This window comes from Sarcophilus harrisii, chromosome 4 (genome assembly GCF_902635505.1).
Source record: "Sarcophilus harrisii chromosome 4, mSarHar1.11, whole genome shotgun sequence".
In the NCBI taxonomy this organism is placed as follows: domain Eukaryota; kingdom Metazoa; phylum Chordata; class Mammalia; order Dasyuromorphia; family Dasyuridae; genus Sarcophilus; species Sarcophilus harrisii.
Window position 1 is genome coordinate 165,530,530 of NC_045429.1, and position 27,085 is coordinate 165,557,614.

General features: G+C 34.0%; 1 protein-coding gene across 2 annotated transcripts in view; it reads left to right on the plus strand.

The window, feature by feature from the left end:
- EPB41L2 (erythrocyte membrane protein band 4.1 like 2) overlaps positions 1–27,085 on the plus strand; it is a 281,401-nt gene that overhangs the window by 58,871 nt on the left and 195,445 nt on the right. The window contains exon 1 of one of the 2 annotated variants that reach the window (XM_031964262.1): positions 1,576–1,917. The exons of the other annotated variant lie outside the window; for it this stretch is intronic. The gene's annotated coding sequence lies outside the window, so the exon portion shown is untranslated. Of the gene's footprint in view, positions 1–1,575; positions 1,918–27,085 lie in introns of those variants that run through there. 2 annotated transcript variants of the gene reach the window in all.

Sequence of the window (27,085 nt, forward strand, 5' to 3'; positions counted from 1 at the left end):
TCATAATAATTCTTGTTAATGTTTTTGTGATTTCATGACCTTTTGAAGATTCTAAGTCCTAGAATTTGAATTGTAACAGATATCAGAAGTCAGTTAGTCTAACCCTTTCATGGACATGACTTACCCTTTGTGGACATAATTGACAAGCGGTCATCTGGTCTATCCACAGAGACCCTTTCCCCCCAAAACATTAGAAACTCATTAACTTTCATTCTACTTTCGATCATTCTGATTGTGAAGAATATTTCCTTTATTTGGAACCAAACTCAGCTTTGAAATTTCTATTCACTCTAACTTAACTGGAGTTCTTTTTTCCTGAGATTAAGTAAAAATAGTCAAATTAATCAGTACCAATTAATCAATAAATATTTATTAAGTGCTTCCTACATTTCAGTCATTGAGTTAAACACCGGTACTTCTAGATGAGACCATTCAAATACTGTCATATCACTTTCTAGGATTTCTCTTCTTCCAAACTAAACATAACCAGTTCCTTCAATTGATCCTTGTTTGATATCTCAAGTCCCCTCCTGGATTGTGAACATAGTTTAAATTTGTATGTTTATATTGGCCTGTGATGAGGAACTTTATTTTTAACATTTTTTTTTTTTTTGGTGTCAAATCAAAGTACTGCAATTTACCTATTATATCAGTCAGAACAAACTTTTGCTTTCAAATCTGGCTTTTTATACAAATTCACGGACTTCCCAATCTGTGATCACATTGCTTATTTAATTCGACACTTATTAAATTATGACTGTAGTGCCCATATGGCCATTAGGTACTGGCATATAAAAGTTTAAAAATAAAAATCTTCCCACAGGGAGCTTATATTTTACTTATACATAAATAAGTAGATACAAATTATTTATAGAGGTGGGGAATTGCTAAAAGTTGGGTGGGGTCATTAGAGGTAATTAGAAAATAATGTGAAGCCAAAAGCTAGGATGATATAAATGAACAAAATATATTTATTTTAATTGAAAAAATATAAAACTACTTTATAGCAAATATGTAATACATTTGTATTATAATTTTTTTGTATTCTATATTTTGCCTTTAAAGAATTTTTATTTTAGGGAAGTGAACTATATTTGGAGGATAATCTACATTCAGAGTAATATAGTAACCTAACAGAACATTAGGTTCATACTTTCTCTCCATCTCTTCCTTCCTTCCTGCCCTGCCCCCTTTTCTCAAAATTGGTCCATGTTTAAGATATTAACTTTCTATCATTATTGGAATGGTCAGTAGCTGTTGGAGACTGAAAAGATTTCCTGTAAAATATTGGTTTCAATTCATCTTTACTTTATCTCCTCTTTATCAGCTCCCTAGACCTGGGCATCTGAATGCCCTTGGTTTTGTGATTAACTGCAGATGACTTTTTGCCACATTGGATGCCTTTATTTTCTGCATATGATTCATCAATGGGATTTTAAACTAAATGGGACACAGATGAATTCCCACTTTTCCAGCAGTCTTCCCCAATTTTCTATTAAATGGCAAGGTTGGCTTTATTTTTAGAAATTAAATAAGTCACGGTTCTTGAGCGCTCCTCCCTGCCCCCTCCGCCCCGTTTAATGTCTGAAGTGGAAGAATGTGAATGGATTTTTTGGGCCACAGTGGAAAGCTGAGCGAAGCCTGTGAATTCAAGTTCAAGAGGAGGTTTGCCAAAATGCCCCTGTCTGACCTGTAAGATGGTTCTCATACTGGGTTCTTCTGGGGGAGATTGCCAAGTTAAGAGTCTGCGTGTGGAGAGGGCTTTATTAGGATTTTTCAAAGGACAGTATTAGGTACAGATTTGTTCAGCTATTCTTCCCATTAAAAGCATATCAAAATTTGGATAGTGTGAAGATACGGACAATTGAAAATGAGGAAATTGTTCTCATGCTTGCTACTTATTGCCTCCTTAAAATTGTGAGTAAAATGGAAACAACTTTTATTGATTACAGATACTTTTAAAATTCTAAACACTGGTGTTATTTATGTTCTGTTTTAATTAAGAATTTTTGCTGATTCTTGTTTCTTATCTTGCTTTATATATTTTTCCATTTTCAAAGCTTCTTCATAGGAAAATGAATAAAATATTGAGTGTTTTGATTTAACAAAGTAGGAATTTGAAAGATGGGTGGGTCTTGGCTATGAATTGATACATTTTTTCTGTGGGGAAGAGAAGAGAAGGGAGAAAAGAGAAGTGATTAGAGAGAGAGAGAGGGAAAGAGGAAAAAGAGAGGGAGGGAAGGAAAAGAGAAGGCAAGGAAAGGAGAGAAGAAGACGGGAGGTGGGGAGGAAGGGAGAGAGAGGGAGGAAAGGGAGAAAGGAGGGGAAGGGAGGAAGAGAGAGAAGGGGAGAGAGGGGGAGGGAGGAAAGAGAGAAGAGAGAAAGGAGAGAGGAGAGAAGAGAAGAGAGGAGAAAGAGAGAGAAAAGAGAGAGGGTCAAAAGGACAGTTTCCTGTATGGCTGCCAAAAGACTTGAACAATTTGTAGTAGCTTGTGGCTAAAGAATAACTCCTCTTAGGAGAGAACAACAACTCCTGGATTGGCTCTCTGGTTATGTATGAGAAAATTCTATTTTTCCTTTTTATCCTTGGTAGATGTTTATAAAAAGTAAATTTTTAAAAAAATCTAAGTGAAGAAAGCCATAATTCAGCTTTTTAAAGTCAGGGTAGAATCTTAGGGCAACATCTTTTGAAGAAAATACAACTAGAACATACTCTAATACTTAAAGAGCCCAAAGAAAAACAAAACAAGACCAGAAACACAAAACAGCAGCAGCAGAACCCCAACAGATCTCAGTTTTTCATCTTGCTCCTGTTTTATTCACTAGTATAAGGTAGGACAATGTGTGTATTTCTAGTTCTGAGTTATGTTCTTTTCAATTGCCTGAGCTATATATTTTCGTGGATTTTTTTTTTACCACATGCATTTGATTATTCAGTGTGTCCTCTTTTTATTTGTTAACTTGGGCAAGATGTTTTGCATTGCTTGGACATTTAGAAGTATAATACAATATATGAGATCAATTAAAAAATTTGGAAGGCTAAAAATTGTTTCAGTACATATCTCACTGTGTGCAGTTAAATTAGTTCTGACACTTTTTAGGATGATGAGTTTTCCATCACTCTCTAAATGTGACTATTATTACTGCCATACATCCTGTTGTGTTTAATCATTGACAGGCTTTTTGTGTCTGAATTTAAGGAAGCATCAGGTAAACCTAATTTTTTTTTAATTTTTAATTTTTTTTGTTTTTGTTGTTGCCATTGCCTAGTTGAATTTTATTTTTTTTATTATAGCTTTTTATTTACAAAATATATGCATGGATAATTTTTCAACACTGACCCTTGCAAAACCTTCTGTTCCCAAATTTTCTCCTCCTTCCCCCCACGCCTTCCCCTAGATGGCAGGTGTTCCAATACATGTTAACATATATGTTAAATCCAATATATGTATACATACATTTATTTTGTTGCACAAGAAAAATCTGGTCTAGAAAGAAAAAAAAAACCTGAGAAGGAAAACAAAGATGCGAGCAAATGACAGAGAAAGAGTGAAAATGTGATGTTGTGGTCCACATTCAGTTCCCACAGTCCTCTCCCTGGGTGTAGATGGCTCTTTTCATTACTGAACAATTGGTAAGCCTAATTTTGGATGGCTTTTAAAACACTCCAGACTTAACTGTTATATTAGAACTCAGTTTTACTTTTGTAGTATCTGAAATATTTGGGGGCATCTAGATGGTGTAGTTAACAGAGTGCCAGATTTAAAGTCAGGAAGAGCTATCTTTATAAGTTCCAATCTGACCTGGGCAAGTCATGTTACCTGTTTGTCTCAGTTTCCTCAACTGTAAAATGAACTGGATAAAGAAATGGCAAACCACTCCAATATCTCTGCCTAGGAAACCCCAAATGGGTCATGCAAAGGTCTTTTTGTACCCTTTTTGTATAGGAATATGGTCCAAGGTCTTGGTGTTATGTGACTTTTCTTAAGTCTGTTTGTGCCCATGTATATGTACACACACACCCATACACACACACAATTCTTTTGCATACATTTTTCTACTAAGTAGAGACCATTTATTTTTCCTACAGGCTTCCCTCACAATTTTGTATTACTTTACTGATTTTTTGTTGTTGTCTTTTTTATTATCATTTTCCTGATACGCTATAATCTTTGTATAACTTCATTTGGTAAGTAACTCCTCAGTTTCCCCTCCTTTTTCAGCTCACTTTTAACACTGTATTATTCTATCAGAATATTCTATTCTATTAGAATATAAACTCCTTAAGGGCAGAGACAGTATTTATGCCTATATTTTTATTGCCAGTTTTAGCACAGGGCAACACATAGTAAAGAATGAAGTCCTTTCCTTTCTTCCTCCCTCCTTTCCCCCCCTCCTTCCCTCCCTCCTTCCTCTCCCTCCTTCTCTTCCTCCTTCCCCTCCCTTTCTCTTTTTCCCCCTTCCCCCTCTTTCCCCCTCTCTTCTTCCCTTCCCTTCCCTCCCTTCCTTTCTTTCTTCTGTCTCTGTCTTTCTGTTTGTCTGTCTCTTCCTCACTCCTCTTCTCTCTTTCTGTGTTTGGTTGCTCCCTTTCTTTCTCTCTTCCTTTTCCCCTCCCTTCCTTTCTCTATCTTCCTGGTAATAAAGATGCATTTTTTCTTTTTATCTCAGTATACTACTCTGGACTCTTTGGGGATAGTGATGGTTTTAGTAGGTGGTACTTCCTCCAGAGAAATACTCTTCCCCTGGGACACCCTTTAAATGCCTGATTGATGCTCTGTGGTCTCCTGTTTGTGACCCACTCTTATAAACAGTAGCACCAAATCCTAAGTGCTGCTTTTTGTTTCTCTCCTGAGAGTAACATGAAAGGCTTTTTAAGACTCTGATTCAACCTAGAGATAATTATGGGAAAAACAATTTGTTTATGAGCGAGGTCTTCCAGCAGCAATTCAGCAGTGCTTATCTCTCGTGGCCATGCCATGAGACTGGTTGCTTGCATATTGAACAAGCCTGACTGCACTGATATTTAAATGAATGAACAGATTGTTTTTAGACAGTAGCCTCTTATGACTAATGGCAATTCAAGGGACTCGCAAAATTGTTAGGGAACTGAACCTTTGAGGAAAGGCATCTCAGGTAGTGAAGTCATATTTTACTAAATATCATGCGAGTAAAGGAGAGGAAGCTGCAGGACATATTGTGATGGTAATGTGAATTCTTTTTACCACTTGTGGGTGGTTTGCAATTTCGTGGTGTGTGTGTGTGTGTGTGTGTGTGTGTGTGTGTGTAACAGAGAGACAGACACACCCACAGAGATAAAGAGGCAGAGAATTTATCAACAATCTAATTTCTAGAATTGCACATGTTTAACATATATTGAATTACTTGCCATCTAGTAAAGGGAAAAAATTTGGAATATAAGGTTTTGCAGGAGTGAATGTTGAAAATTATCCATGCATATAGTTTTGAAAATAAAAAGGAAAAAAGATCTTAATTTCTATATGACTTTGATGCTGGTCAGAGATTTCTTTGTCTCTAGATGATCAGGGATTTTGATATCCTTTTTTCTTATTGTTTTGTTATGTGTATTGAATTTGCCGATCCAATACAAGATTGGATTTTTCCTATTTGTTTCTGTGGTTGGAGTTTGGGTTAAGTTATTCAACTGACAAACATTTAACAAGTATGTCTTCTGGGCCTGGCCACTGGCACAAGAGCATCCAGTATAGTGTTCTGTTGTCAGAAAAGGTGCTGTGCTCAGTGAGCAAAGGAGAATTGATTTAGTTCAAAGGAAAATATGAGATGTGAAAAGTTAAAGAATCTACCCCAAATGTTCATAGAGAGTATTTGTGTCAGACCTGTGGCTAAGCACTCCAAGCTTATATTGATCTGACCAGCTACAATTGGGCACACTAACTTGACTCTTTACATAGGGATGACATTTTGGTCCTCTTTGAGAATGAAGAACAACCACCAAAAACCCAATAGATTCTGGTGATGTAAATCATTGGATTCAATGCCCATTTTTTTAGAATCTTATATTCTATTGAGAAAGACAACAGGTGTATACACATATATGCAGATAGAAAATAAATATGAAATGCATGGAAGATATTTTGGGTGGGAAAGCACTGGCAATTTGAGGTGCTTAAGCTATGACTTAAAAGAAATACCAGAGTCATTACCCCAAGTTTACAGATAGGAAAACAGAGAGTGATGAAGGTTGCTCCTCACTTTCCTGATTCTCTGGGAGAAGTCCTATGAGGTGGAATTCCTGTGGACAGTGATGAGCTACATAAACTCATTCTTTAATGATGAACATACTTCAATCCAGTCTTACCTATCCTGTTGCAATGATTCTGAAACTTGGTTGTCATTGATCAGACCCCATTCTCCTTCCCTGATGACCACTCCTTCATTCCCATCCTCTTCCTCCTGCTTTCCCAAACTCTCACTCTAAAGTTACTTAATCCTTCTGATTTGTTCTCTAGAATGCTTGCTTCATAAGAGCAAACTAGATTTCATTTTAAACCTTTTCCTTTTTTACTTCCTCCATCTTATATTCATTAATGACTCAGTTTCTGTGAGTACCCTTTCCATCACTCTGCACTTGGGTTATTCCTTACTCTTTATGGGTACTTCCAGGCTTCCTCTACTAACATCACTCAGTAAAGCACTCTTCTTTAGGGTACATTCAATCCATATTTATCACCCAATCAAGATTCTGCTTGACATGATCTGTAGACTTTCAGATTAATCTTTTTTTTTTCTTCAAAGAATTCAGTGCTTTACTCTTTATATCTTCCTTTCCACCCTTTTTGTCAACTCTTGTCCTCATACCAGGGAGCTTCAATATCTATAGCTGTACTTTCTGACAGTCGTAAATTCCCAAGTCCTCATTTTTACTCTTTTCCCATAGTCCTTCTCTCTACAGTAGCCAAGATAGTCATCCCCTTGATCTTGCTATCATCTCTTGCACTATCTGGAGCTGTTAGAATACATGGGAGCCACCTGGGATCCAACCCAGAATGGGTCTCCTCTTGTTAGAGGATGATACAATGAGATTGAGAGGCAGTTGTTCTCTGACCTCTCTGACTGAGAAGTCGTTGCATTGTCTGACCTCTCTCCTCTTCCTTCTGTCTCCAATTTATCTCATTCTCAGTCCGCAACACCTATGTCAGCAAAGGCTGCCCTGCACCTCATTCAGATGCTATGACCCACAGCTGTGGAGGCTCTCGGAGAATTGACCTGTCCCTTAACCATCATCCATAGATATTCCACTTCTATATTTATGAACTTTAAAATTCCTATTTTTAATCACAGTTTGTCATTTCACCTTCTCTGTCGTTCAATTGTAAGCCCCAATTTTGTGTCCTTTTTGTGACTTCCAATCCTTCCATCTCTCATTTTTTTTTTCCAGACTGTCTCCCATACTAATGACACTCCCCTTCCTGCCTTATCTTGACCTTTGGGTGAACCAGTTCAGCTCTCTTGAATAACTTGGTCCCTTTATATTCTATCCAAGATTTTACCCTGCCAAACTCTAGTCTTGGATCACTCTATATGCTTTGCTTTTGCTCCTACTTATATACTTTTGAACAAAACTAAAGAAAATCATGAAATCATGCTGTTTGAGTCCATTACAACCTTACACATAATTTCAACATTGTAGCAAGGAATTCTTTACATTTCCCTAATAGTCATTCTTCTACTCATTATAGCAGTTCTTCTAAACATTTTTATCCCTTCTCAAGCCTGTTACAGCTCTTTTGTGCTAAGCCCTCAACAAATAACATTGTTTCATATTTTACTAAAATAGCTGACACTAATTTCCAAAACCTCCTTCTCACCTCCTCCCCATTGATGCTTTTTGCAATCTGCCTTCTGACTTGTCATTCAACTGACATTGTGCTGCCCAGTTACCAATCCTCACTGAAATTGCCAAACCTAGTGGTCTTTTTTTCAACATTTATGTTTCTTGATGTCTGTCTAGCCTTTGACCCAGTTGTTCACCCTTTTTTTCTCAATCTCTCCTTTCTAGATTTTTGTTGTCTTACTCTTTCCTGGTTTTTCTGTTTCTTGTCTGATCCTTTTCTTTCTCCTTTGTTGGGTTCTTTCTCCATGTGCCCCATTAAGGACGAGTATCCTTCAATGCTTTATCCTAGATCCTCTTCTCTTTCCCATCTCTACTATTTCACTTAGTGATCTTATTCATTCCTATCTCTTCAGTTTTTATCTCTATGAAGATAACTCTTTGATTTAGCCCTAATCTTTCTCCTGAACTTCGTTTTACATCTTCAGTTGTTTATTAGACATCTTGAACTAGATGTTCATAGACATCTTAAGTTCAATATTCACAAAACTGAAGTTGTTTTCTTCCTCCCTGTGCTTTTCCCCTCTTCCAAGCTCCTTTATTATTATTAATGTATTATCATTATTATTATTATTATTATAGCCACCAACTTCCAGTCAGTTAGGCTTACAATATAGGCTTACATGTGCCAAATCATATTGTTTCTTTCTTTGTAATATATCTTAAATAGCCTCCTTTTCTCCTTCAGCATCATGATTCAGTCCCTCGTCTTTTGTCTTGATTACTGAAATAGCTTTGCCTTAAGACTCTAATCTAGCCTCAATTCTGCTGTCAAATTGATCTTCCTAAAATGTACACCAAACCATGTCATATCTATATTTAATAAATCTCCATTGGTTCCCTGTTTTGGGGTCAGATATAAAACCCTCTGTTTGGCTTTAAAAAACCCTTTGTAACCTGGTTCCTTCATATCTGCAGTTTTCTCATACTATAATGTCTGTGTACTTTGTGATCCAGTTTCATGTTGTCTCCTCCATTAGATGAACTCCTTTTGGAGAAGGACTATTTTTTTTTTTTTTTTTGCCTTTTCTCTGTTTCTCTATCCCTTAGAACACTGCCTTGAATTGTAGATGTTTAATTAAATGTTTGTTTACTTGATTTGTGGCTTGTCCCAGCTTATAAAGAAGAATATATCAGAAGTAGAATTTGAATCCAGATATTTTCACTGTGGAATCATTGTCTTTTCATGGTAAAATAATAAATTGGAGTAATAATTTTTTGATGTGGTGGATGTTTTTATTTTTTTTTTTGTTGGTAAGAATGATAAAAGTGTTACTTAATTTGAAAACTGCAACTGTCGAAGGAAAATATTTTTAAAATAGCAAAATTTTAAATTGGCATCTTACTGTCTATCAATAGCATTTATAAACTTAATCCCATTTAAATATACCAGTGGTGTTCAGTATTTGAAAAAAATTATATCATCAAATATTTAGTCAAATAAATACCTGATTCTTTATTGTTTTTTTTTTTGGCCAACTTGATAATACACAATTTTTGTGTATTACATTTATTTAAAAGTAGTACATTTGGCCAACTCTGTTTCTGTGCTTGTAGAAGGAAGTAATGTGGATAATGAGCCATTACCCACAATTGTATTATTTTATCCAATAGTGAAGAATGATATTCTAGAAAGATGCAATGACAAATGCCTAGGAAAAATGTAATTCTTAGAGTGATTACTTGTAAGGTGGAAAGAGTAGCATGACATAAATTCATGGAAGACTTACTGTCAGGAAAGGCACTAGAGCCAAGCTAGGGTAGGATAGTACCATTCAAAATAGAAAAAGAAGGTAACAGTGGACATTGAATCATGACAATGTTGGTTTAGATGAAAGTATCAAGAGTAATTCTGACATTTCAAGGCTAGGTGAATGGGGAAAATAGTGGTGTCATTCGCAGAACTGAAAGAGTTAAAGCAAAGGGAAGATTTTGGAAAAAAGACAGAGCATAGTATATGATTGAAAGGGGTTACTGGATTTGAAGTCAGTGACCCTGGATTCAAATCCTTGCACTGCCATTTATTATCTTGGACTACTTAGATTTTTCCCTAGGCACTCAATCAATAGTGTTCTAATTTACCTGATTGCTATAATTATTGTTACTATGTATTATTATTGCTTATGTTTTTATCTTTCTTTCCAGAATATAATCTCTTTAAAATATATCTCTTTGTATTCTCAGTGCATGGTATCTTGCCTGGTACACAATAGATACTTAATATTTGATGGTGAATTAACTTGAAAGATATTAATAGTAGGTAGTGTGATTTTTTTTTAAATTTCAGAAGAGATAAGGCATATGAGTCAGGAAACTGGAAAAAGGAAGAAATGCATGTTCTTCCTTTGATTCAAATGAGCAACTACTTACCTAGACTACAGCTCATGTGAGTACTTCCTTGCCTCAGTTTTCATCACAATAAATGGGGCATATAATATCTTCTTCACAAGGTGGTTGTGAAAGTGCATTTTTGAAAAGTCTACATATCTCTATGAGTATTTGAAATTCAAATTATGTTAGCCATAAAATTACAGAACTAATCATTTCTCTTGTGTTTGTTTATAAGTGTGCCAGATATTAAAAGCAAGACTAACAACAGCCATATTTTGACCTCTCAAAGTCTGGTCTTGTGGTTTGTATAAAATTTTCCTGTGTGCTTGGGTAATCCTTGTGTGGACACCATGTGGAAGTATGTGTAAGATTCCATTCTGGCCTACAGAAAACAATATGTTATAAGTTAAATAGCATTGGGTGGGCGCTGAAAGAACTGAGGGATTGTAACTGTCGAGTATCTGCCAACTGCATTCCAGGTTCAGTTCAGAGCCATGTTTTGAGATGACATCATGTTCTCATGTACCAAAACATTTCTCTCTTTTTCCTATATCTTCTTTTTGTTACTTCCTTTACACATTTTTACAGATTTTTACATGAGAGATTTCATTGAGAATATGTGATACAAAATTTAATTCTGATGGGTGGGGATAAGCTATACAGAATGTCTTTTTAAAACTTCACAATCCCAGAAATTCCAGTTTTAGGTTACTTTGGTTCAACAACTCCCAAGGGATTTTTGTTCAGCAGTTAGGGAGGGCATTTCAAACTGGGTGGGAAAAATAGCAGAAGAAAAACAAAATGTTGAGTTTCCCGTTATGCTCTTGAACTCTAGTCTGTGATGTACCAGATTCCCAGTAGAAAATTCTCAATTCCCAGTAAAGTCTCATTGAGGATGGAAATTAGTTCAAAGATTCAGGCCCATTGTTTAAGTGTTGACTTTATAAATAGTATGATTTAGCATAGCATTTTAGAACTGGAAGGACATAGGATCTCAGAGTCAGAGGAGACTGAGGCCATTTAGTTCAATACGCTCATTTTATGGAGGGAGGTAAGATACTCTCATTAAAGAATTTTGTATTTGTAGGAAGGCAGCAGAAAGAATATTGGATATTAATCAAGGTTCATTCAACCCATATTTCCATATATGTAAAATAGGAGTAACTAATTTTATGACATGCATAGTAGATAGAGTGGGCCTTAGAGTCCAAATGTCCTACTTTTGACATACATGTGCTAAGTTGTATGACCCTAAGCAATTTCACTTAAAGTCTCAGTTCCCCAAAGAAAACTTAGATTCTTAAGTTGCAGAGTAGAATCTGTAAGGAAAAAGTTATTCCCTTATTCTATGTTTCTTAAATTAATAAGATCACATTTTTGGATTAAAAAATAACACTAACCCAACAAACCTTAAAATACTATGTAAATATGAATATGTATAAGAATGTGTATAAGAATAATTGTTAAAAATGAGGAAACTGAGGTATAGGGAAATCTGTCTACTCATACATGACTGGTATAGTTTATCAAATTAACAAGTCCATTTTCTCATTTACCTTGCATAATAAATGTGATGATTACTAAAATTTATACATATTTTGAGATTTGCAAAGTACCTCATTGCATTTTTTTTTTTTTTTTTTTTTTTTTTTTTGCCTTTTGAGGTAGCTTGTTCAGGCTTGGGAACAAGATTTGAATGATCTAACAAAATGACTAGCACAAAAGGAAAGAGGATAGGGACAAAAGATACATGGTGTGTCAGCTCTTTCAAAAATAGAATTTTGTTACATCCAGGATCAAATGAGAGAGCAAAAAATAACATTTAAACAGGATTTTTGTATAATTTTTGTTTTCATGTTAATTTCCAAAAATAACTTTATTCCCCTCCTACTTCAAAGAGCCATTCTTTCTAATAAAATGTTTGAAAATATTTTTGAAATTTAAATTTAGAATTTAAGAAATATGACAGTTGAGCAAAAATACATCACTTGTAGTCTTACACACCTATAGAAAGGTGGGAGGAATATTTTCTTGTGTAAGAGCCAAACCTGTGATATTGTTAAATAATGTTGCAGTTTATTTTTTTTTTTTTAACAAAAGTTTTAAACAGGAAGCAACAAAGGGTTTAGGGAGATTAAGTGATTAAGTGACTGGCCCAAAATCACTCAAATAAGTAACTTCCATATCCAGTGTTCTCTGTAGTACATCCTGCTGCCTTCCTTCCAAATAGAATTCTACAAGGGAGCTTCCTCAATACAATGGGAATGTTTGATTAAATGGCCTCAGAGTCTCTTTTGGCTCCCAAATTAAGTGATAGATGATTTCCAATATTTTTCCTATGTCTGAAATTCTATGCTCGCTCATACCAGTTATAAAAACAGCATTGGAAACAGTGGTCCTGAATTTTTGAACTAATTTTCAACTGAAAGAGACTTTATTGAGAATTTTCTATTAGAGAATAACACACACTGAACTTCAGTAGCATAACAGGAAAACTCAAATTGATTGTTTTTCTTTTGCTAATTTTCCCATCTAGTTTGAAGCTCTTATTTTCTAATCTCTTTATTTGCTTAGTGAGTATCCAAACCTGGACTTAATCTGATCTGAAATATTAGGTCTAGGCCTATTCTACTAAATTCAGTTCAATTCAGTAAACATTTATCAAGCATGTAACATAAACTAGACATTGTGCCAAGTGCTGCTGTTTCAAAAAGAGGCAAAAGATAGTTCCTTTCCTTAAAAGAACTTATATTCTAATGTAAGTTATCTTCAAGTCTTAGCTAAAATGTTCCATCTTATTTAAAAATGTCTTAAGTCTTCCTTAACTTGACTGATTTAACCTTAACCTCTGACTAAGGTCAGAGTAATATTCCATTACATTGATGTACCACAATTTGTTTAGTCATCCTCTAATTGGTAGATATTTACTTTGTTTCTAATTATTTTCTGTCATTAAATGTATTGTTCTAAATATTATGATTTATTTAGGGTATTTCTTTTTATCAATGACATCCTTGGGATCTTTGGCTGGCTGTGAAATCTTTGGGTTAAAGGGTATAGGATTTTAGCCACTTTATTTGGATAATTCCAAATTGCTTTACAAAATAGTCTTATAATTTTGCAGCCTCACCAACAAAATATTTTTCTGTGCCTATCTTAATACAACCTCCCTAACTTGGACTTTATTTTGTATCATTACACCCTGATATTAGTTATTTGCAAGTCTTATATTTGATAACTTCTAAGATTTCTTCTAGCTCCAAGTTTGTGGGCCTAATGTCTTAATATTTCCCTACACAAACTCTTTATATTCCTAGTTGATAGTGAGTTTGATGAAGAAAATAATGATGGTGATGATGATGATGATATTCATAATCCTAGAATGTTCTCTTTCTTCTTTGCCTATCCTACTTCTACCCATCCTTAAACTTACAACTCACATCCCATGGTCTAACATCCACTCCAGTCATAGCATCAAAGAATTTGAAGCTAGAAGGGGTTACTTCCAAGAATTATCTAGCTAACCTCAGATTGTTGTCGTCCAGCCATTTTTCATTTAGGTGCAACTCTTTGTGACCCTATCTTGGGTTTTCTTGGCATAGATGCTGAAGTAGTTTGTCAGTTCCTTCTCTAGCTCATTTTACAGATGAGAAAACTGAGGCAAACAGTATTTAGTGCTTTTCCCAGGGTCACACAGCTAAAAATCTGAAGTCAGATTTGAACTGAAGGAGATGAGTCTTCCTGATTCCAGAGCCTGCACTCACTCTATTTACTGTGCCACCTAGCAAAAATAAGAGAGTTAGGATTCTTTGACTCCAAATCTAGGACTCTGATTGTTTCTTTCTCTTAAATTAAATCTTTGTGTGTGTATGTACATATGTATATGTATACATGTATACATATACACATATTTCTATTTGAATGGGGAAAATACTGAAGATTTTAGAAAGCAAGGGAATAGAATTATTTAAGTAATGTTTTGGAGGGGAAAATAATAACAGTAGATGTCCTAATTTAGAGGAGGAGGAAGTGAACTGGGTATTAGTAGGAGGTTACCACAAAATAGTTCATTGCTTATATATGCTGTTATTTTCTTAATATGGAAAGAAGTTATGTAATCTTTTAACATTTTCTGTGCTTACCTTATTATTTGGCTTTTACATAATAAAAGTTACCCAGCATTTACACAGCCCCTTAAGTTTTGTAAAGCATTTTACATATTACTTCATTTCTTTTTTTCCAGATGGAGATACTAAGGCAGAAAGAAATTAAGTGTCTTGCTCAGGATTACATAATCCGTATGAGAAATAGAGTTTGTTTAAGTCTTTTTGATTCTAAGTCCCATGCTATCCTAGTGGATACTTAGGTGACACAAATTTCTCTTTTCAATTGGATTATCAGCTACCTGGGGACAAAGATATTTTGCTTTTTTAAATTTCCATTTCTACTCTCACTACTTTGCACTGTCATGGAGTCTCACATGTTAGTTCAACAATTTATTGAATAGACATCTCTATGTACTTCAAGCTAAGAAAAGACATGTTCTGGGTCTTTTGAGGTTCTGCTCTCCAGGGAATATTTAGATGGTATTAGCAAAAAAAAGTAGGATTAATATATGCAATGAATTTCAAAATTAGCTGTCAATTATGCATATTATGTAAAGGGAGAAGAGGTACATGAAACATTGATACCCTTGCAAGCATATCTTGTGCTTTTGGGGAGGATATTGCTTTTACTTTATTTTTTTTTTGTGTGGTTCACTGGGGGAAAGCATCTGGTAGGTTATCTGCAGAAATTGTCAATTCCCACCCTTCTTTGGGGAGAAAAACTTCCTATGTAAGGAATGTCTAGTCTCTTGAAATGTGCAGGATGAGATCCAAGTAAAATCTGTTTGTACTTTTAATGGCTGGCAGATATTGGTGAGTAAGTAAAGAAAATCATGTAAAATTAGAAAAATAGTATATTCAGTATTCATATCTTGACCAAATTAATTGGGACAGAAGGTTGGGGGCGAAAAAAGGTTGAGAAAAGGAATTTTAAAAAGCAAAAAATAGCTGAATATTAGGATGGATTGAATCTGAATATTATTTGGCAATTGTATTAGAGTTAATAGTTTTTTTGGTTCCCAGCCTGAAGCTGTTCAGATAAAGGGTGGAGAAATCCCAGTGGAATGATAATTTAAGTATTGGAAAAGTATGAGGAAATCTAGTCTGGGTTTAAATAATATATCAAGAATGACCACTAAACAGTCCTATTTCTGGATGCCTTATAGTAAAGGACATAAAATAATAACTTGTTTCCTCATTTCTTACAGATAACTATCATCACTATATTATATAGGATTCTATTTTTCTTTATCAAGTCTTCTTTTCTTTTTCTTTTTAGGCTGATTTCCTGAAGTCATCTTTGCGTGAATTGTATACAATCTCTGGGTTTAATTATGTCTCATCTGTAAAGTGAATGCATGAGATAAAATTATTGCTAAATTCCTAAATTGTCTCTATGAATCTAATACTCAATTTTGGCTAATATGCTTTCTGCATACAAGTACTATAATAATATCCTTCTAAAAAATGCTAAATTAGAGGAGACTTTTTTTTCCCCTAAAGATTGACTCTCTTTATTTCACCCAGGCTAAAATTGCAGTATTCTTTCATGGCATAATACTACTACTGGTCATCGTGAGAACTTTGACCTTCACCTTTTTCTGATCTGGGCTAATTCTTTCTTCCTTCGCCAGTCTGGTGGCTCTCTATCTTTAGGGAGGAATTATTGTGATGGCATATTGGAGGTTCACTATAGCTCAGAACTCTGAAGCTCAAGGTATTCAATAGTCTTAGCCTCCGTGGAGGCAAGAGTCCCACCACTTGGCCCTGAAGAACAACTTCACAAAACTACATTGTTTTGCAAAGAACAGTAATAGAGCCTGTTATAATATAAAGGTCACTAGATTTAGAGTTAGAGATCTTGGGTTGATATCCTTGTACTTTCTACTTCTGTGATATTAGATATGATACAAAATTCTGGACCTAAATTTCTTCATGTACAAAATGGAGAGGTTGACTCCATCAGTAGTATCAAACTGAATTAAAAATGTGGCCACTAAATCACAAATAGGGATCCTTATCTGTAGCATATTGATTTAGACAATCTTATAATATTAACATATTTTATTATATTTTGCATTTGTATTATTGTATGTTCTATTGTATTTTTATTTAGTAAGATAATTCCCAATTATATTTTAATCTGATTTGGGCCTTACTCAGCTGGAGTTCCAGATTTTTCCCTCCTCCGGTGCTGAAGGAATGTAAGTATGCTTGTCATACGAGGCACAACTTGGTATGTTTAGCCTAGGAAAGAGAAGACTTGTGGACAAAGCATAACTGTTCTGACATTTGAAGGTCTTCATGCAATAAGGATTGGATTTATTTTGTTTGGCCTCATAGAGCAGCACTAAATATTGTAGGGCAGTAATTGCTAGTCAGAGGCAGCTAGGTGGCACAGTGAATAAAATGCTCAGCATGAAGTTGGTAAAACTCATCATTTTGAGTTTATATTCAGCCTCAATCCCTTACTAGTTGTGTAACCCTGGGCAACTCATTTCATTTGTTTGCCTCACTTTCCTTATCTGTAAAATCAGCTGGAGAAGGAAATGGCAAATTGTTCTAGTGTCATTGCCAAGAACACCCCAAAGAAGGTCATGCTCGAAATGAGTAAAGAGCAGATGTTAAACAGGTCTTCTTGGTGTTCCTCTTATCTCCTGACCCTAGTGTTTGCAATGACTCTCCTCCACATCTGCAACACTCTCCCTTTCAGCTCTGACTTCTAGCTTCCCTGGCATTCTTCAAGATTGCTTAAGTCCCACATTTTGCAGAAGGCTTCTCTCAGTTCTACTGCTAGTTCCTTGCCCATAAGATTACTTTCCATTTTATAATAATAAAAAACAAACTTTGCAAGTAGAATTTAAGTTTGCAAAGTACTTTACATATGTTATATCATCCTTACAACAAACTTTGTGAGGTTGGGTCCATTACTTTCCCCATTTTACAGATGAGAATACTGAGGCTAAAAGAGATTAAGTGAGTTGACAAGATGACACAACTTATGAATGTTTGAGGGCGGATTCCAAACTCATATCATCCTGACTCTTAAGTCTAAGACTGAAAGCCAGCCTCTGAGATATAATATCATATATGGAAATTGCTTATTTGCATGTTGTTTCTTCTAGTAGAATGTGAGATCTTTAAGGGCATGATTCTTTGTATTCTTCACTCGGGTCAGTACCTAGTAAATGTTTAATAAAGCATTGACTGACTCATTTACTCAATATGTATTGTTATAAAAACATTGTGAAACTGTTGAAGGGAGAGTTCATTATCAATAAAGAATAAAGAATACAGAAGATAAAATGGGTACTTTTGATTGTATCACATTCAAAAGTGTTTCTACATACAATACAGTCAGAAGTATAAGGGAAAGTTAATTAGGTAAAAAAAATTTTTGCACCAAGTTTCTCTGACAAAAATAACATTTATGACTGATAAGGAATTGATTTAAATATGTTAGAATAAGAACCAGGAACTGAAGGATAAGGAATTGTTATAACAAAAGTCATTACCCAAAAGGAAATGGTCAAAGATAGTTTCCCAAGGAAGAACTCTAAGCTACTTATAACTATAGAAAAATTGTCAAAATTGTTAATAGAGAAATGCAAATTAACATAATTAAGATTCAGCCTTATATATGTAAGAGTCACAAAGATCATGAAAATGGAAAATAATAATTGCTGGAAGGCTACAGGAAAATAAGCATATTAATATATTATTGGTGAAACTGTGAATTGTTCCAACTATTCTGGAAAGTGATTTGGAGCTAAACTCCAAAAGACACTAAAAGTTCATATTCTTTGACATTGTGATATCACTTTTACCCCCAAGAGAATCAAAGAAAGAACAAAAGGAACCTATATAAGCAAAAAACCCATAGAAACCTTTTTGTAATAACACAGGACTTGTAATTAAGTGGTTACCTAGGAATTAGGAAATGATTGAACAAACTACAATATGTTTGTTAATATACAATATATAAACTACAATATATGGATATAATGAATTATACCATTGGAACTGATGAAAGAGATGATTTCAGGGAAACTGTTAAAATTTATGAACCTATATAGTGCAAAATGAGGATAATTTATACTATAATAACATCATTTAAAAAAAAACCCCCAACACTTTAAAAGGCTTGAAATCTCTGGTCAGGTCAACCAGTCAGTGTCTAAGCATTGATGATGACAGAGATCCATCTCTTGATAGTGAAGTGTTGAACTAAGGATGTAGAATGAATCATATGTTTTTGGCCAGAGCCACTGTAAAGATTTCTTTTGTTTGATAATGCTTATATGAGGGTTTTAAATTTACTTTTTAAAATTTAGATGCAAGAAAATGTGGGAGGGGTCAGCAAATTGTGTTATCAAAATTGAAAAAAAGAAAGAAGTGAGGATTATTGAAACATTGATAAATGAATAAAAAAGTAAATGCAAAACAGATTGACAGGACATCTTTAGAGATAACATGCAGAATTCATTATATGTTTAAGAAGTAAAGCAAATCATTCATAATATTAGTTTCATAATATTAGATTTTCAGCTTCATATAGAGTTCTATTTTTGTTTTGCCTTGTATATGGAAAAGTTTGTCTTATTTGGTATTAATTAAATTTAGAATAGAAAAACAAAAAGACACAAAAATAAAGTGGAGACACACCACTAATGTTTCCTCTTGTCCTCCATATGGTGAGGATCAGAGACAAGCAACTTGTATTTGGAGTTAGGATAATTTCCATTCAAATCTTGCCTGTGACAGGTACTGCCTGTGTCACTCCTAGAAGTAGTTATGTTACATTGTTGGAGTGAGAAAGCCTTCATTGGGAACTTCGTATGGCAATGAAATAAGCTCTGGATATTACCCACTTCCCCCCCTCCCCCCCCAAAAAAAACCCAACAACAACCCTATAGTGTGAGGCAACTTATATGCATATTTTTGGTTTAGTTTTCATCATACTTGAGTTCTAACTTCCATGCTGATAGGTCTTATGGAAATTTTAGTTGTTATATAAAGGATTCCAGTAAATTAAGGGTAACTTTAGGAAAATATTATAGAAAAAGGAAAAACATTTTGGAGAAAAACTTCATGTATATGTCCATGCATGTGTGTGTGTATGTGGTGTGTGTATTTTAGACTAGATTTATTAATCATTATTTCCTCACATGAAACTGGGGCTGACTATTACATTAGCTCTTTGTACTTAACTGTGTCAGCAGTGCTATTTAAGGCCTTTATCCCAATCAAGGTGTCCTTGGATTGTACAGTAGCAGTGAGGTTCTGTACCTACTATGGTGATAGTACATGCATTGTCAGAGGCTGGAGTACAGAATTCTAAGGAGATTAATGGCTTTATATCAGATCTATTAGGGTGGATCCATCCATGTGAGTTGGTATTTCCTTCAGAGTACTTGGTTTATGTGATGTAGTATATCTTGATTTTATTGTTTATAGTTTTGTTGATCTAGAACTGGAAACATTCACAACCTTTCTAACAGGATGTCTGTATATCACAAAGGGGAAATGAAGAAGAGCATAGTTAGAGCCAGTGAGGACTTCACACAGCTATCCAGATGGTACAGATTTTTGGTTTCAAATATTTGGATAGACTGGGTGGATGGTTTCAAGTTTCCGGGCAAATTATATGGCCTTCAGTTTTGCTTATATAGACACAACCCTGGAGTTCTATGTAGCTTTGTACAAATGAAGTTTGAGGATAGAAGGAGTAAAAGTTATATATAGTATATATATTAGAATTCTTTTGAGGCTCTACTCAGCCATCCACTCACCACTTTGCTGTGGTCCTAATACTATGTTGAACAGGGTGGGGGGGAGGAGGGGAGAGCAAAGAACTGTGTCCTTTATTCCTGAACAGGATCTTTCTTGTTTTAGTAAAAATTGAAATATATCATCATTCGTGATTTTTTTTATGTTGATCATTTTTTTTATTCTTGATGCTGTTTTGAGAATTTCAGCTTTAAGGGGCAATGTGCAATAGGGCTGATTATGAAAGGGGAGAGGTTCTATAAGGAAACTCATATGTATAATTGATTGGAAAAGTGTATTTCACGTGATAGAATGATGTGTGACAAATTCATCCCTGATATATAAAAGTTGCTATGTAAAATGAATGTTACAAGCCTGTGTAAATATGAAAAACAAAATAGTGCACCTTGCGCTTAGTTTTCTATCAGGTCCATAAATGTTTATTGATTATTAGGAAGCACAGCTTCTTAACATCTAATATCTATTGTAGAATGGCATTGAGCCTATTTCATTTTGTATCAGAAAATGCAAATACCCAGATAGTCTTTTTAAGCAAAAATGTCAATCATTCAATTCAGTATAGAATTTCTTAGCCACTAATATTTGTAAAATGAAATGATTTGGCTGAATGATCTCAAAGCTTCCTGTAACTATAATATTCTATGGTCTTGCTTCAAAAAGCAAGTTCCTCCCTAGCTCTCATATATTTATCTGCTAAAATATCATGTATGCATTATTTTATGTCTATTTCCCAAAGATCTATCTAATACCTTTTCTTTCTAGAATCTTGAACCAAACTTCATCAGCAAAAGAGAGAGAGACAAAATTGGGAAGATGAAAATAGAGCTTATTTAGGGATTTACTAAAAGAAATTTTAAAGATGATGAAAACTTTATTATTTTATTGTGCAAAAATTTTATTCTTGTAACATGAGAACTGATAGCTTGGATATTTTATCAAATATTAAAAATGACCATATTTTGTACTTAAAAAATGAGGTCTTTCATGACTAGGATCCATTTTCTTTTATATGGAAAATACTGGTTTACATTTTTCAGTGTGATTTTTTCTTAAACATTCCTTTCCCCAATTCCATCCAAACATGAGTATTACAAATTTGATAAATAGTAGCAAAGATGGGCATTACTATGTCTAGATCTACTACTGTATTTTCTAAATCATAAAAATAATTCCTGTTATACAACTAGCAAGTGGCATAAAACTTACTAATAAGTACTTTCAAAACTCGTACATTTTATTTATTTATTTATTTTTAAAGGCTACAAGGCAGTGTGGTATAGTTGAAGGAACCTTAGGTTTGGAGTCAGAAAAGTCTTATATTCTATTTTCAGTACTTTCTTGGCTCAGTGACTACTTTGAAATAACGATTTAGAAAATTCTCTTTAAGCCTCAGTTTCCTCATTTGTAAAACATGGGAAATGCCTGTTATACCCATCTTACCTGATTGTTTTAACCCTCTAGTGAGGGAATATAATTGTGTATCTTGTCTGGTACATTATAGAAGGAATTCATATTTAAATATGTTGGAGTGAATGTGACCATTAAGGTCTCTTTCAGCTCTGAGATTTTGATATTCTAAAAAGTTTTGAGAATTAACACCTCCTCAAGATAAATAGAAGTACTATGCATTCATTACTTTTCATATAAGTATGAAAAATTGGTTTAAGAAGTTCCTGTAAAATTTACATTCATGTCATATTTAAATATTTTTGCTTTTATATTGACTTATAAAATATTTTTCTATATTCCAAAATGTTTTTTTCTAAGAATGATTTCAAAGCCATTTTCTAGCAAAAAAAGTTTTGAGAGTTTCACTGTATCATTAATTTAAAAATTAAATGTTTATGATTGTTCAATTTTTGGCATTATAAGTAAGTATTTATTAAGTACCTGTATTATGTGCTAGATCACATGCTAGGTGCTAGTGGTACAAATGACAATGAATGGCACCATCCCATTTACCAAGGAATTTAATAGAAAGAGGGTGAGATATTGAATTAGCAAAATCTGAATTTAAGTGGTATGTCTGATTTTGTTTTTTTTTAGTAGTATGTGTGTTTCTGGGCAAGTCACTTGAATTGTTCCTCATTTTGCTTATCTTTTAAGTGGGCATAATAATATGTTTAGTATCTAGAACCTAGGGCTATTTTGATGAAACTCATAAGGTGACAGGTAAAAGACTTGGAACTTGTCAAAGTTCTTTATAAATATCAGCTATTATCATTACTTTTTATTTGTTCTCCCACTCCCAACAAAACAACAACAAACTAATTCCAAAATATGTGTTTTATTCTTGGGCTAGTTTAGCTGGAATAACATGGAGGAAATGGCTATGGAAATCTGTTTTGTTTATCTTAATTTCCTGTGGACATTCTCCAACAGCAATATTGGAGCCAACAGAGTACACATGAAATCATGGGTTAGAGGCTAAACCACGCCCTTACAAAGAAGAAACTGAATAAGTATTCATGGAGTGAAGCCAGGATTTGATAGTCTGGCATGTCGACTTTCTAGTAATTGATGTTGTATTTTATTACAGAAGTCAAGCTGTAGGCTATCCACTCATTCCTCAGCTATTTACTGAGTGCTGTATATGATGTGGCTGCCTAATATTCTGCATTAATGCTCCATCACTGAAATAGGTCCTATAGGGTGTTCCCAAAGGTTCACTTCCCAAGTGAAGTTTTAAGCTTGATAGCTGACTCAAAAGTTTAATAGTTTAAAACTTCACCAAAACTTTGGGAACATCTTGTAATACCTACTTCAGTGATGAGGCATTATTACAGAATATTAGGCAGCTGCTTTTTTCAGTCTCAGTAAATTCTTGAGGAATGAATGGATAGTATATAATTTAAGTTTCTTAATTAAAAAAAAAATCCCCAAACCTAAACAAGATGAGATAAAAGCATCCTTTGAAAGCTTATGTAGAAATGCATAGATAGATAGGGATAATCATAAACAACTGAGTTTACCTTATGTTTAAAGTTTGCAAATGACTAAAGGCATATGTTTATGTAAATAAATGCATATAGTTAGATAGATAGATACACACAGTTCTTATTAGAGTCTAATAACAGCTTTGTGAAATAGGAACTATGATACAAGGAATGATCATTATCCAAATGATATTTTTAATATTTGGTCCTTTAAACTGGTTAGCAATCAAAAATTTGATTTGAAGAAAGATTAAATTAAAGCAGTAGGTCTTACTTATATAGGATATTTTTTATGTTTGCAAAGTACTTCTCAAGAATCCTATGAAATAGGGAGTACAAGTATTGAAAAATGAGTCTTTGAGAAGAAAGGAGGCTTGCTTGTTGTCATGTGGCCAGTGAATGTCAATCTGAGATTTGAAGCGAGGTCTCCTTCTGAGGGCAGTATGGTATCGTGGGAAGAGAAATGGTTAGAATTCTGAATGCTAGATCATGGCTTTGGCCTCTACTTGGGTACAGGATTTTGTATCTCTAAACCAACTGCAAAATTAGGAGTTTGGAATAATAGGTTTTTAAGGTTCCTTTTAGTTCCAAATCTATGATTATCACATTTCATATGTCAGAAAGAAATTTTGTATTCTCCAAATAAACACACTATTCAGGAATACTTACTGTAGAATAACTGATAGAACTCATCTCAATTTTTTTCAAAGACTGAGTGAATTTACATTTTAGAGTTTCAAGTACAAATGTCAATATTGAATATGAATGATTGGATATCTGAAAAAATGTTTGGTCTTTGATCCAGTTCCAGAGTAGCGGCTTCTAGTAAGTGGCTCAATAGAACACTCTCTCTGAACCTAGAGTCAGGAAGACCTGAATTAAAATTCATCACTAATTAGGTTTATGACTTTGGTCAGGTCTTTTAACCTCTGATTGTCTCAGTTTCTTCAACTGTAAAACAGGGATAATAATATAGGACCTATTTCCCAGGGCTCTTGTGATTGTCAAATGAGATATTTGTAAAGTGCTTAGTACTGTTCCTGGCACATAATAGGAATTCGATTAATGCTTATTCTCTTTCCTTCTTGTCAATTTTTTTTTTAATCTTCAAAAAAGAGTGCGATAAAAGACTTTCTATCACAACTACACACAATTTAATATTCTTACTAAAGTTAGTTTGAAAGACACAGCAGTTGAGTTTTGAGTAATCTTAATAAAATTGATTGTTAAAAGCATATGTTTAAAATTTAACCTAAAGCCTCTATTATATATAAAGAATCAGTTTTTAATTTTGTTTAAATTTTTTAAAGCCTGTTTATAAATGTAGGGTAGAGGAAAGAATGCTAGATCTTACTATGGAATTCTGGCTTTGAATTTGCTAGCTGTGTGATCCCAGGCAAGTTCCTTATCTGAATCTTTCTATCTATCAAATGAAGAATAATAATTCTTATACTTGGTATTTTAAATAAATCTGTTAGGTTAATAATCACAAGTATTATTATTTTTACTTTACAAATGAAGCTGAGGCTCTGAGAGTTGGGACTTGCTCATGATCCTACATCTATGATTTTATGAATTTATCTGAGCAGGATTTTAATCCAGGTTCCTTGGATCAGGTACATTTCTTATCTTTTGCAGCACTATTTATACATAAAGTAGTATTTGAACAAAAATACTATCCAAAACAAATTTTTTTCATTAGAATCTGTCAAACATTTATGCTGAGGTAGGAGAAATCAATAATTGTTAAGTACTTAATGAAAGATAAGTACAAATAAGTCTCCTTTCAAAATTTATGTTTTTCTAGGAATGAAGAAATATAAGGAACCTATTCATTGCTTTAGCAGAGCTTACATTTTAGCAGAATGTATGTATATGTATATATTATATAAGTACATGCATGAATATAGATATATTTTCAATATGCAAATTGATTTTAATTCACAATTTAACACCAAATAACTTAGGAACTGCTAATGGATAGAACATGAGGTCTAGAGTAAGAAAAACCTGAGTTCAAATCTGTTCTCAGACACTAGTTTGACTGTGAGCAAGTCACTTAACCCATTTGCCCCCTTTTCCTTATTTATAAAATTGAGATAATAGTAGCACCATCCTCTCTGGAATGTTGTGAGAATTGAATGAAATAGTAATTAGAGCTTAGCAGCAGTACCTGATATGTAATAAGTGCCAAATAAATGTTAACTGCTATCTTTGTTGTTATTGTTATTATTATTATTTTTGTTATGGTGATGTATGGGAGTCAGTTACTCACAAAGGATCCATGATTTCTTCTGCATGAGGGAATTCCTGAGCACAACCAGTCTATAATTTGGTAACTAGGTCTTGGAGATTGCCAGAGGCACAGAAGTTAAGTGATTTGTTCTGGCACATCCAGCTAAGTGTCAAATATAGTACCTATAGATTTCCACCTACAGGGAATCTCTCTGCCTTTCCACAGGAAGCCTTTCTCTAGTCATTCTTAATCATAGTGCTTTCCTTCTGTTAATTATTTCCTACTTGTTCCTTATAAAAGCTTATTTGTACATGTTGGTTTCCTTGCTCCCCAATTGATTGTGAGCTCCTCTAGAGTAGTCTTTTGCCTTTTTGTATGAGTATTAGTGCCCAGTACTATGCTTAATAAATACTTACTGCCTGACTCATTATTCAGTCCAAATCCCACAGACTGAGGTTGAGGTTTTAAGTGATCTGCCCAAGATCACATAGGGTAATTGGAATCAAATTCTACTGTCTCCAAATAGAAATTTTCTTGATTCTAACCCTGGCTCTCAAGCCACTTTGTCTGGTAGCTTCTTATGGAGCTGAGAGGTAATTTCTCTCCTTTGCTAGTTTTGCATTGATATTTGAAATTTGCCTCCAAACAAAAACATTTTAAACAATATTTTATTTAACTTTCTTTGACAGAACCCTATGTGGCTAGCAGTTTCTTATAATTTCTCCCTAGACTCCCATGCACTCTTAGTTCTATTCTCTGTTGATTTTTACTACCCTATTTCAGCAGTTTAATAGCCTTGTATGTAACATCCTAGTGGGGAACATTGTTCCCTTTGTTAGAGTCAAAGAAGTGCCTTTATAACTGGGCATGAGACATGCTGCAGATGACATTTTTGCAACTCTGAAAAATGTGTCCCTGTCTTCCTTTGTACTCTACTCAGGGCTGTTCTGAATGTTCAGCTGTATATGTTTAAATTATGGCATGGCATTTTAATGAAGTTGTAGAGGTAGCTTGACAGTGATGCTCATCTTACTTAAAACAAAGTGGGTCCTTTTTAAAAATTTTTTTTGACTTAGTGCATGCAGATGGAGCTTGTGTTCCTTCTTCATCCTAGTGATCTTTGTACGAGACTTCTTCATATATTTAGGCGTGGCCACAGATATTTGCTTATGTAATAGGAACAAGAGTTAAATTTGATTCATTTAACAGGAAAACATTAAGCTTTTCTCCAGAGTTGGCTTTTAAAAATTTATCATATTTGACTGTTAGAAGTAAGCTTCTTGCTTAGACTTTTGTTTTCAGAGTTTTACATATTCTAACAATATTTCAGGTGGCAGCTATATACATTCCAATTTAATAACCAGTCTTAGTCTTTTAATTAAGTGAAGACTAAAACAAAAAAAAAAAATCTGCTTGACATTTCCATCATGAAATCCAAGTGAAATTGGACTTTTAAGTTATAAAATATATTATTTAAAGTGAATTACTATAAACATACAGCACATTTGGAGAGGCTGGTTGATTTTGGAAAGGATACTAGGATCAGATCACTTAACATTGCATGGTAAATGTGTGCTTTGTGCCGATACATACTGCATGCAATTTACTCCAGAAATTTTAAGTAAGATTACCTTAATGAGGAATAACTCCTGTTAGGAAAATAATTGAATAATTGAATTCATCAGAAGGATCTTACTAGGGCTATGTCCTGAAAGTTATACCTTGGGACACCCATCATTTAGATGCACTTAGTGGAAAGGTCAAAATTAATAGGAAGCTTGGCAGCTTATTGCTTGTAAATTTAAGTAGCAAAAAA